The sequence below is a fragment of the Leptodactylus fuscus genome, chromosome 1 (genome assembly GCF_031893055.1).
Source record: "Leptodactylus fuscus isolate aLepFus1 chromosome 1, aLepFus1.hap2, whole genome shotgun sequence".
NCBI classification, from domain to species: Eukaryota; Metazoa; Chordata; class Amphibia; order Anura; family Leptodactylidae; genus Leptodactylus; species Leptodactylus fuscus.
The window spans coordinates 153,795,474-153,808,733 of NC_134265.1; the positions used below are offsets into that span (position 1 = coordinate 153,795,474).

Sequence of the window (13,260 nt, forward strand, 5' to 3'; positions counted from 1 at the left end):
AGGGAGGATGAACCTGCCCTGGACCTGACAGGAAAGCAAGTTGTCAATCACAGGGCAATACTAAATTTAGTCACTTCATGAACAGAGGCAAACAAGGGCAGAAGACGGGTGCGGTGGAAATTCAATTACAGAACTAGAGCTGTGTTCACACAGTGCAACCAAAAACTCTAAGCAAGAAACCAAACTGCACACGCCTCCTGCACCGCAGCATGTGTGCAGAGGGTGGCGTAGTGACCCGAATAGGCAGAGAAATTACAGCTTTGCTAACTTTTTTTTTTCCCACTAGCGGCCATTTTCTTGTGGCCTGTGGGCATGCACAGTCTGCTCTGCTCAAGACCCGAAGCCTAGAAGTTACAAGCCACCGCTGGAAGAAGAGGCTGAAGAGGATGACAAAGATGGAGGCAGTGCTGGAGAGAGTTCTCTCATAGCATTGGGGATGTCCCCAGTGCTGTTTGAGCACGGGGGCCTGCCCCCAGTGCTGTGACAGAGCTAATTTGCATTTCGAGAAAAAACGGGATTGTAGGCGAACAGCGGCGCGGAGAAGACAACAAAAGGTAGGAGACGAATAACCTTTCTTAAGGCTATTCCGATGTGGTACCTAGAAAAAATTGTCTGAGTGGTAGGATCCCTTTAAATCTCATTACACTTCCTTCCTGGCGCAGATGTCTATTCTGGTGCTGGGCTCTCCGACAGACTTCTGAAGAAGCCTCTGAAGATGTCTCTGTGCCACTTGGGCTATTTATTAAGTGTGGCGGGCAATACACTAGTCCTAATACATTTGCCCCAAAGTATATTAGAAAGTTGAAGACCTTTTCATGAAACAATGGCGATGCCTATAGAATGGAAGCTCTTATGGGCAGGGTCCTCGCTCCCTCATGTCAGTCACTATGTGAGTGTTATTGTATTATGTCTGTAAATCCTCTTCATGTGCACAGTGCCCTAGAATGAACGGCGCTCTGACAATATTAGTAAATACGCCTGAGTGGATGGAAGTGAATGGCGGGCTCCAGCTATGGCTAGTATTGTCCACCTGTGTTCTATTCACATTGAATGGGGCTGTTCTCAGCACTTCCCCCGGACTGATACCAGGCTGGGCAGAGGCTGTGCCAGGGCTATGTGTGATGGGCATAGTAGAGCTCCCTGCCCTCAGCACCGTGGTGCGGCAGGACAATGCCAGCCCGTGGATCCCTCCAATAGGTAGAGCTGGGAGTGCCGGCCAGGCAGCGCTGTGTGTGTACTGATGTCACCAGGAGAGGGGCGGAGCGCTCAGCCAGGGCTGCTGGTGGCTGCAGAAGAAGAAAAGGAGGAGGAGGAGGAGGTGGTGGAAGATGGTGGAATCAGATGTGGGAGCTGCTGCTGCTGCTGCTGCCCTCAGCCCGAGCTCTCCGAGCTGTCACCGGCTCTCCCGCTAAGAGCCTGCTCTCCTGCCCGCACTGTGATGCCCACTGCCGCCGGCTCGGTGCTAAACTCCGGCCGTGAGAATCCCGAGGAGCCTCCATCCAGGGCTTTATGGGTAAGTGAAGGCTCTGGGCAGTGGTCATGTCACCCAGGGCTTGGTGCACCTTCCAGGGTGAGGTGAGGACTGGCAGGCGGGCGCTGCAGGACAGGGCAGGCTGCTGGAGGAGCAGATGGCCTAATGTACAGTGCTGGGCAGGGATGCGGACCGTAGGTGGGTGGGTGAGTGCAGCATCTGCTGTTTATTCTGCTCTTACCCTCCCCTAGCACCGCTGTGGGCACTGAGGGAGGCATGCAGTGCTGGGCACCAGCCTGTCACATAGGTATGTGGATGGCAGCCCCTGCTGTGATTAGTGGCAGTGCTGTGAGGAGCTGGACTTGAGACTGGAGGGGAGGGGCAGACTGTAATTGAGCTGTATGAGCACATGGCAGGAGGCTGGCACTCATTGTGATGTATAGGCATGTGTTGTGGCATGGCTCTGGCCATATGCATGGTGCTATGACATGAGTACTAGACACTTGATACCTTCTGCTGTTGTTTTGCACATTATGTAGACTCCTCCTAGGTTGTGCCAGTCCCTTCAGTCATGGAGGTAGAGGGCCACCCCTGTAGTAACAAGCAGGTCACAAGTGACAGCTGCTTTCAGGTGACATTACATGTGTCGCCCGCTACCCTGCATCCAGCTTCATCACAAATCACAGTATCCTGAGTATGGATACATAGCCTTGTATGTGAGATTAGATTCTAGAAACCCATCTGGACTGCAGTATCCTTCCCTTAACCTCATATTACTAGATGGATAATGGGATCAAAGTCGCCACTGTGACATATACTATATAATGCACTCATATTGGTTGTTGCCTTGCATTTGGTATGCACAATTGTAGTAAAAAGTATATTGCTTAGCATGTGTTATTTTGCAGGATCCCTTTTGTATTTAAAGGCATAGTTGACTTAGCTTTTTCATAGAAAAAAACCAATATACCAGGTATACTTGGTACTCATAGTCTATGGGCAGTAAGACATTGGGAGAATTTCCACTAGTATGAATTTCTATTCACTGATAGATAATAATAACCTTTATTTACGTTGCCTTGTCATATCTGCAGCCCTATACAAACAGTACAAGCAGTAAATAACAAATACTGTAAAACGCACATCAGCTGACAGTGAAACAGAAGGTGAGATCGGGAGAATTATGGAATGGCAGTATATAAAATGTATATAGATTTACATCATTGAAAGGTCCTAAATTGTAGCAGTAATAGAATAATACTGCGGCAGCCATCTAACCTAATTAGAAATGTGTGCATCAAGCAGCTGAGCTGTGCCAGTGTCCCCCATCGCTTTCTAACATCTGTGGCCCAGCACAATTCAGGACGGTCACAATAACCATTCAGTGTACTAGAGTACATGTCTGTAATAGGGATAGGCTATGTGTATTATATAGGTAGCACTACAGACCCTTCAAGCAGCTCCTCGCTGGGGTGCGTGAGTCTATCTAATATGGATGACCTGTCCCGTTTCACTTCTGAAGTCAGAATGTTCTTGTGATAAAAAGCAACCGTCTCCACATGCTAAGGTCATTGACATTAAGAGGAAGATTTTAATGAAATCCATTGGAATTACTAATTGCTTTAGACTCCCTTATAAATAAGGTCCACAAGGTGCAGCAATGTCTAAATGGCTCTTGTGGACAGTAATTTGGTTATTTTTTAAAGAAATGTCTATAGGCTAAATTCACGTCTGTGTCGGAGGCTCTGTTAGGAACTGAATCCCAATGGACCCCATCATAGACAATGGGATTTTGGGTTCTGTTGGTATTTCTCATTTTCAGCATCATCTCCTTTTGTTTTTTCCAATGTTTGAAAGCCGTCTGCTGATGAATACGTAGCATCCGGCCTCATTCACACTATATGATATCAAATGTAGCAAATATCTGTCTTATATTTGATACCTGGAATTGCTTAAACTTAAACCCATGAATCAAACTATTTTTACTGAAGATGGTGCTATCCTGCCATTTTTTGATCATTTATGACCCTATATTCTCATCATACTTCTGACCTATACTTTGGCTTATTATCCAGGAACAGGAAATTAGACATTGGCAATGTACTCTGGAGCACTTGCAGTAGCGCTGTGCCTACGCTGTAGCACATGGAAACAAGTTGACCCTCCAGAGCAACATTTTTTTTCAAAGGCTTTTTCTTCTTTTTAGCTTATTTTTTGGATTCTATTGTTATTGATGCTCTTTATGATAACCATCAATGACAGCTAAACGCAGATGGTGCTTCATTGTGCTGGTGCCTAAACTCTTATTTTTATCAGCGTCAAGTGAGATCAGATCTGCCTGTTTCCATTCAGTGGGGCACAATTATCAACGTGTTTGCGCCAGAATTTGGCATGTGCTGTGCCTTTACGCTGGATTTATGAATTGTTTGCGCCTTTTTTCTATGTGAACATTCTGTATCCACCACTTTGTGATTTTGTCACAAAAAGTAGGAGTGGCTGGCTAGGCGGACATGTGTTCGCCGGATTTATTATTTGCACCTTTTTTTAAAAAGGCACAAAATCCATTCCACTTTGGGATTGTAAAAGATAAAAAAACACAGAGCGCACTTTATAGTGTAGATAGTCTATTCACCTTTTTAGATAATTGTAATGAATGTATCAGACCTGGTGGCCTCTCACCTGGTTTGGTTGTGACAGTGTTCACAACTCCGTACTAAGGTGTATATGATACCAGGTATGGGGAGCAGCACGTCTCAAAGGCACCAGTTGTGTCAACCGGGGAAACAGCAGCGGAATAGGGCAGGACGGCGTTCACTGTGCAATTCTTCTTATTAATAAAATCTATTGGACCTGTGAGCGCCGTCCTGCCCTATTCCTCCCCATTCCACTTTGGGAGTCATGTACAAAACAGTGCGAACTACAGGACACAATTGCAGAAGTATAAGACACACACACAACTGTACAAAGTTGGCAGACTTAACATTTACATCAATTTTATAAATCATATTCAATTACTTGTGTCAAATTGTAAAATGCAATGTCAACTCAAGTGCATGGCTGCATCAAGAACGCAGAGCAGCGGGGCAGAGGGGGCGAGGGACCTGGCCACACTCTTCTTTTAAGAAATTCTTTTAAATTTTGGATTTTGTGGGCAAAGTTTGTTCCGAGAGAGAAATCAGAGGAGCTCTTGTCATTGGACAAGCTGAAAGAATTTGAAGCCTTCTTTGCAGATCCAGAGAAGTCACTTGTTTCTGCTTCTTAACCGCTTCACGACGGCTGACTGTATATAAACGTCGGCGCGGCTTGGGCTCTGTGCCGCGCCGACGTTTATAAACTGACCCTTTTAAAATGGGGATCGGGTCTCCCCGAGGGTCCGGAGCTCCGTGGACCCAGCGCTAATAGCTGCTGGGGTCCACGGAGACATGATCAGGACCTGATAGATTCAGGTCCCGATCATGTAGCAGCCATGTCAGGGAAAGTTTGTTGCAGTAACAAACTTTCCCTGACATGAGATGCCGCCCGCAGGTAAATGGTCCTGCGGGCGGCATCGTGAGCAGGTGTTAGCTATATGTTATAGCTAACACTGTGCCCGATGTACTCCGATTGGAGCTGGTGTCCGAGCGGAGTTTAACCCCTTCAGTTCCGTGATCAAACATGATCACGGCACTGAAGCGGTTCTGCGATGTTATCGGCACCCCCCGCGGGGAGATCGAGGGGGGGCCGATATGTAAAACGCACTCTGGGGTCTAACCAGTGACCCCAGGCTGCATGAGCCCCTCGTTACCTGGTTGACCCTGCCCGGTACTAAGAAAGCCAAGCGATGCGTCTACATCGCTTGGCTTCCTGTTACAGACTGGAGACACGTGCAGCCTGAGTCTCCAGCCTGATTGATTCAGCAATGAAATCATTGCAGAATCAAGTGTCCTAAAAGAGACACACACAAAAAAAGTGAAAAAAAAGTGAAAAAAAAAAAAGTGAAAAATAAATAATAAAGTGTTTGAAAAAAATTAATAAAGTTATAAAGCCCCAAAAATTCATTTTTATTCAATAGAAAATGAATTATATAAAAAAACCTAAAAATTAATAAAAACAATGCATATCTGGTACCGCCGCGTCCGTAACAATCTGTACAATAAAACTGAAATAATATTTAATGTACATGGTGAACGTCGGAAAAAAAAATGGAAAAAACCCGTCGGAAGTAGTGATTTTTCGCCATCTCACCTAAAAAAAAAAAATGCTATAAAAAGTGATCAAAAAGTCATAATCACCCCACAACAGTGCCAATAAAAAGCACAGGTTGTCCCGCAAAAACTAAGCCCTCAAACAACACTGTCAACCGAAAAATAAAAATGTTACGCCTCTCAGAAGATGGCGATGCAAAAATCACTGATTTTGTCCCCAAATGTGTTTTTGTTCTGCAGAATTAGTATCGCATAAAAAAATATAAATGAGGTATCGCCGTAACCGTACCGATCCGCAAAATAAAGGTCACATATTACTTATAAGGTACACTGCATGGCGAAAAATTAAAAAGGTAAAACGCAATGCCAGAATTGATTTTATTTTTTTTTAATCCAGCAAAAAAAGAGTTAATAAAATGTATCCAATAGAATATAGGCACCCAAAAATGGTGTCATTACAAAATACATCTCATCCCACAAACAACAAGCCCTTATATGGCCACGTCACCAGAAAAATATAGAAATTATAGCATCTAGTAATGTGAAGACAAAAAATCACCAAATCATTAGAACACAACTGGCTGCGTCAGGTAGGGAATATATAAGCTGTGCGAGCGTAAATCAGGGGACACCCCATATTTACAGCTTACGAGGGAAAAGACACCTGAAGTGACCCCCAGAGCAACTCCCCCCCCCCCCCCCCATCATAGGAGCTACTGGGACATAGTAGGGAATTTGGTGTTTGCATCCGCTGTGCAGTCACGTCTGGGATAGTAATACTCACTACACCCCCTGATAAATTCTTTGAGGGGTGCAGTTTTCAAAATGGGGTCACTCCTTTGGGGAATCCACTTTTCTGGTACCTTTACAGGCTCTACAAACATGACATGGCATCCAGATACCAAACATCTGAATCTGTACTCCAAAAGCCGCATCGCGCTCCTTCCCTTCTGAGCCCTGCTGTGTGCCCAAACTGCAGTTTATGACACATGTATGACACTGGTGTACCCGGGATACCGTACGCAATGCCATATGTGGGTATAAACTGATATAGGGGCACAGCCGGACACAGAAGGGTTGTTTGGTTTTTGGAGCACGGGCGGTTTTGGATGCCACGACACTTTTGCAGAGCTGAAATGCCCGTAAAGTGGAATCCACTGATATGAGACCTTATTTTGGAAACTACACCCCTGAAGGATTTATCCAGGGGTACAGAGAGCATTTTTAACCCCCAAGTGTTGCTATAACTTATTATCCATAAATGAATACGAAGCTGATTGTGAAGGGTAAAAATAATTTTTTCCAGGAATCTGTCATTTCAGTGCCTAATATTTTGTGCCCAACTTGTATCAGAGATGAACGCTCTAAAAGCTGTTGTGCCCGGGATAAATCCCATCAGTGGGGTAGTGTCCAAAATGCAGTGACATGTCTGCGGATTCCACTTTATTGGCAATTCAGGGGCTTTACAAAAGTGGCATGGTGTCCTAAAACCAAACTGTGCTCCAAAAACCAAAATAGCGCTCCTTCCCTTCTGTGCCCGGCTGTGCCCAAACAGCCGATTCTACCCACATATGGCATTACGTACGTTATCCGGGGTACACCAGTGTTATACATGTGGGCATAAACCGCCATTTGGGTACACAGCAGGGCACAGATGTGAAGGAGCGATATGTACATTTGGAGTGCAGATTTAGATTGTTGGTGTTTGGACACCATGTCACATTTGCAGAGACCCTAAAAATGCCCTTACAAAATGGGGTCACTTCTTGGGGAATTCCAGTTTACTGTTGCCTCCAGGGCTCTACAAAAACAACATGGCGCCCAGAGGGTTCCTCTAAATCTGCACCCCGAAAGCGAAAAAGCGCAGTGCTCCTTCCCTTCTGAGCCCTGCTCTGTGCCCAAGTAGCAGTTTACACCCACATATATAATTTTTTGCCCCTCAGGATGGCTCCTTAATAGTTTTAGGAGTGCAGGTCTCTGACAACACAAAGTGGGTGCAATGTATTGGGCGCCGAAATGGCTGATTTCTTTAAAAATTTCAATTTTCATTTTGTACATTAATTTTTGGGAAGAATTTTTAGGCTCAAAATGATAATACGCCTTGATACATTCTTTGATGGGTGTAGTTTTTAAAATGGGGTCACTTTTGAGGGGTTTCTATTGTATTGATACTTTAGGGGCTCTGCAAATGTGACATGGCACCTGAAAACTATTCCAGCAAAACCTGCTCTCAAAAACCCAAATAGCGCTCTTTCCATTCTGAGCCCCACCATGTACCCATACAGCAGATTATGGCCACATATGGGGTATTGCCGTGTTCAGGAGAATTTGTGTAACAAACTGTGGGGGGCTTTTTCTCTTTTAACCCCTTGTGAAAATAAAAACTTTGGAGATAAAGGGACATTTTAGTAATTTTTAACCTACACATCCCAAGGTTAGTAAAATCTGTGAAACGGCTATAGGGTCAAAATACTCATTGTACCCCTCAATGAATACCTTAAGGGGTCTAGTTTATAAAATGGGTTCATTTATGGGGGGTTTCAATTGTTTTGGTAACTCAAATCTTGTTTGAATGCGCAATGGGCCTGAAACATTTAGAAGCAAAAATTATGTCTTTGAAATCCAGTTGGTGCTCCCTTCTTTTTGGGCCCTAACGTGCGTCCGTACATAGGATTAAGGCCACAAAGTGTACATTTTTGAACACAGGAGAAATGGGGTAATCTATTTGGGGTGTTTCTCTTCATTTTCATGCATTATGGGGAAAAAAACTGCCTTTAAAATGACACTTTTGTGTAAAAAATATGAATTTTTTTTGTTTGACGCAAATTTTTTCAAAACCTATGGAGTCAAAATATTCATTATACCCCTCAATGAATAACTCACGGGGTCTAGTTTCTAAAATGGGATCACAATTTGGAGGTTTCTACTATTTGGGCACCTTGAGGGCACTGCAAATGGGACATGGTGCTTGATCATGATTCGAGCAAAATCTGGCCTCCAAAACCCAATTAGCGCTCTTTCCGTTCCGAGTGCTGCCATGTGTCCGTATATCAGTATACCAGAACATATGGGGTATTGTTGCATTCAGTAGAAATTGTGTAGCAAAATGTGGGTTGCAATTTCTCCTTTACCCCCTTTTGAAGATGGAAAATTGGGGGCTAAAGTGACATTATATCAGAAAAAAAAATAATTTTAAATTTTCATGTCTCAATGGTAAAAAAAAATCTGTGAAACACCCATAGGGTCAAAGTGCTCACTATACCCCTGGATACATTTCTTGAGGGGTCTAGTTTTCAAAATGGTGTCATTTTGGGGGGGTTTCCACTGTTCTGGCACTTCAGGGGCTCTGCAAATGCGACATGGTGCCTGAAACAGATTCCAGCAAATTCTGCCCTCCAAAATCCCAATAGCGCTCCTTCTGTTCTGGACCCTACAGTGCGCCCAGACATCATTTAACTTTCTCACATGGGACGGTTTCATGCTTGGGGGAAATTGCTTAATAGAATTTAGAATGCGTTTTCTCCTTTAACATGTTGTGAATGTGTAAATTCTAGGGTTAAATGAATATATTAGTGAAAAAAATTTAAATTGTAAATTTGACCTCTATTTTGTTTTAATTGCCGTGAAATGCTGAAAGGGTTAAGAAACTTCCTAAATGCAGTTATGAATTCTTCCAGGAGTGTAGTTTTTAGAATGGGGTGATTTATGGGGGTTTATATTAGAGAGGCCTTTCAAGACCCCTTCAGAACTGAACTGGTCCCTTGAAAAATGTGTGTTGGAAAGATTCTTACAAATTTGGAAAATTACTGCTTGACTTTTAAGCCTTATAACATCTGAAAAAAATGAAAGGGCAATTAAAGTTTGATGCCAATATAAAGCAGAGATATGGTAAATTAAATTTATGAAGTAGTTTGGGTAGTATGACATTCTACATGAAAGGCATGCAATTTCAAAGTTTGAAAACTGCATTTTTTTCAAAATTTTCACCAAATTTCCTATTTTTTCATAATAAAAGACAAAACATATTGACCAAAATGTACCACTGACACGATGTACAATGTGTCACGAGAAAACTATCTCAGAATCACCATGATAAGTTAATGCACCTCAAAGTTATTACCACATAAAGTGACACATGTCAGATTTGAAAAATGAGGCCTGGTCATTTAGGTACTTTTAGGCTCTGTCTTGAAGAGGTTAAAATGCTATTCTGTTCTGTGTCTTGCGCCTTATTTATTATGTAGGTGCAAAAAAAAAGGCGCAAGACACATGGAGAGGACATGTGCATGGAATTTATTAAACAGCTTGTACCCGATTAGTAAATCACGCCAGAAATTGAAAGGGCGCACAAAAGGCGCAACTGAGCAACATTTCGGCGAAAAGAGGGGCATTTGATAAATAAACCACCAATCCCTGCAGATTCTGCATATTCAATATAGAAAGGGCCAACAAGCTGAGATTGGTGGTGTTTGCAGAATTGTGATCACGCTGATGTGAAGAAACTGAACCCATTTAGCTACCATGATACCTTCTACTCACAAACAATTTCAGTTTCATGTTTTTGTACTTTTCTCGATAAAAGTTTGTGAGAAGAATATGAATATGAAACATGTATGTGTATGTTTCCATGGCCTATAAAACAGCAGTCACACAACAGTTGCTATTCTAGTTGTCACACTACAATGTCTCTGTGTGTAGACCTGGCCTATGAGAAGGTCCTGCAGGTGTCTTGTAATTGTGACCACTGCAAATGCTGAGAACCAATGGATCCCATCACTGATTTTAAAGGGGAAATGATTGCTCATATATTCACCCCTTTTCATATTTAGTGCTCACCCCTTCATGTGTATATAGTTGTATGGCCTCATGGGCCCAGATGCAATATCTAGACCTCCATGTAATCTTGCAAAATTCACCTCACTTGGTGTGACCAGAGAGCTCCACCTAAATTACAGATAGAATTGACAAATGTGAGTACATATTGTGCCTGCCACTTAGTAAACATTCATTAGGGAGTGTGAAAGATAACAGGAAACTCACTGGATTGGAATTGCATTCTTTTTTTTTTTTTTCAGTCTTACCCTTCGTTCACATCTGTGTTTGGTAATCCGTTCGGGGAGTCCGCATGGGGACCCCTCGAATGGAATACCAAACGCAATTGCAAGCGCTGTGCAGTGAAGTCATACGGGCCCCATACACTATAATGGGGTCCGTGTGCTTGCCGCACGCTGCCCGCACGAATTATGTGGACAGGAAAGTAGATTGTGAACTACTTTCCTGTCCACATGTTCTGTGCGGAGATCTGGCGGCAAGCACATGGACCTCATTACAGTCTATGGTGAACCGTGTGCTTTTACTGCACAGCACTTGCAGTTACGTTTCGTATTCCGTTCGGGGTGCAAGAAAGGGCCTTGTGCCAAATGTGCCACTGAAATGTCACCTTCTATGCCAGATAACTGGTGTCGTAGGATTAGTAAATGTCCCCCTGTGTGTCGCAGTGACTTAAAGGACAGATAGTGCTTCTCCCCTTTTTTTTTTATAAGTCTACTCCAGGTCTTTGGATTTAAAAACTACATGAAAAAACCTGTATGTGTGTCCATACCCATATACTGGGAAAGTATCAGGAATGAACTTTCCTATGAACGCTTGCTTCTGATAAGGGGGTGTTCACACGCTGGAGTTTGAAGCGGAATCCGAAAATCTACCTCCCATATAAAAAGTGTCCTGCACGTTCTTCATGTCTGACAACTTTTGAAATGAATATACCTTTTCCATTGATGCAGAATTTGGAGTGGTGATTGTAGAAATCCATAGGAATGCTGAAGAAACAGTCCCCATATTAGGGTAAAGGGCACATACTCAGCTGTGTTGTGTTGCCATTCAGTGGACTGACTGGCAATATGTATGCCTACAACATGTGCCATCACAACAACTGATCGCTGGTGTTTAGAAAAGGTGGACCCAACTGATAGCTGTGCCAGCACCTTTATTTAACAAAGTTTGTGTTCAAGGGACAATTCCTTAAGTAATAACCAAGGTTTTGGTTATTTATCTTTGCACTTTTGTTTCTTAGCTTGCCTTTATCTGTTGTGACCTCACAAATAAAATAGAGATTTTGCCTGCATTGTAGCATACAGCACTAAGCATTGGGAATAGCATCTATTCAGCCGCAGATTGAAGTGACCTTAGAGCTCTAGGACATTTTCAGTGCTTTATTTGACTTGGCTGTTTTTCAGAATACTGACTCAGGTTTTCATTTTCTTTTGGCTGCATTTTTAAAACTTTTTTTTTTTTTTTTTAGAGTAAACCAAGCTAGAGATATTGTATAAAATAACTAAAACTACAAAACAAGGGAATGAAAACCAAACAATAAACCTAGGATGACCATCCTTTAGTACAGGAGGTATGACAGGTATAGAGTATGGCTGACCCCTGGGGGTGTGTGAATATTAACTTGGATCAAAGAAATAGGATAGGGACTGAAAAGGATAATAAAACAAAAGAGCTAGATAAAAAAAAAAAAAAAAAAAAAAAAGCTAAAGATGCTGGCTGCAAACTTAGGCCTGGTTCACATCTGCATCCTCCTAGCAGCACTTTTCTCTCTGGATGTTTCATGCGGAAACCACACAGACCCCATTATAGTCTATGGGGGTCCGTGTGTTTCTCAGATAACCACTTTTTAATGTGTATAGGTTTCCGTTTGGGGGGTCCCCAAGTGCATTCCTTAAACAAAAATCCAATCGCAGATGTGAATGGGCCTTACATATGGAATGATGGAGAATTTATATCGGTAGTATAAGGGAAATTTAATACAGTATAGACCAGGGGTCCTCAAACTTTTTAAACAGTGGGCCGGAGGCAGAGCAGGTCGCACAGACATCGGGAGCGGTGCCCTCCAATAGGCAAAGTGAAGTGCGCTCCATGGCCTGGCCCGAGCTCCCCAGGAGCTTCATTATAAATGCACGCCTGCTGGCATTGTCGGCGGGGCCAGACAGAAGTGCTTGGCGGGCCACATGTGGCCCTCGGGCCGCAGTTTGAGGACCCCTGGTATAGACGATGCAGTGTAGGGGGGAAGAGAGAAAACTAAATCAACCAACTCACAATACTCTTGTGAAATACCTGTATTGGCCAACATAAAACAGTAAGTGTCATGCCAAGAAGTTGTAACTGTATATGCTAAGCACACAGAGTGATTCAGAGAGAATGGTGCAATATAATAGCCTCCATTCTCCAAGCGAATATAGCACAAATTTATTAACATGAAAAGACATACTGTCTATCCAAGTAGGGCTATGGAATTGTCAGTCCAAACTACCAACTCCTTCCCCTCTATTTTTCCGGCTCTGGCTTCGATTCCGTCATAAATGGCTGACAGCCATGATCCGTCAGAAGCAGTTCCTGTAATTCACTGAAAAAACAGTGATTGAATCTCTATTAAAATAAATATGCACAAAGCTCTGCATATTATTAATTATGCAATATTAAAAATGGTATAATATAATTAGAAATTATCATTTTATTTTGAAAACCTTTTTTTACAACTCTGACTCTACAGCGTGTATCCAAGTTATATCCATACGCTACAAATATCCCATGTCATTTCCA

At 42.9% G+C, this 13,260-nt stretch overlaps 1 protein-coding gene across 5 annotated transcripts in view; it reads left to right on the plus strand.

Moving 5' to 3' along the window:
- The first annotated feature begins 1,274 nt into the window (after window positions 1-1,274).
- Window positions 1,275-13,260, plus strand: part of APBA1 (amyloid beta precursor protein binding family A member 1) — a 567,069-nt gene continuing 555,083 nt past the window's right edge. For 3 of the 5 annotated variants that reach the window (XR_012716979.1, XM_075278969.1, XM_075278948.1), the window contains exon 1: window positions 1,275-1,513. The gene's annotated coding sequence lies outside the window, so the exon portion shown is untranslated. Of the gene's footprint in view, window positions 1,514-1,652; window positions 1,670-1,758; window positions 1,779-13,260 lie in introns of those variants that run through there. The other 2 variants (XM_075278959.1, XM_075278962.1) reach the window with 2 other exon arrangements.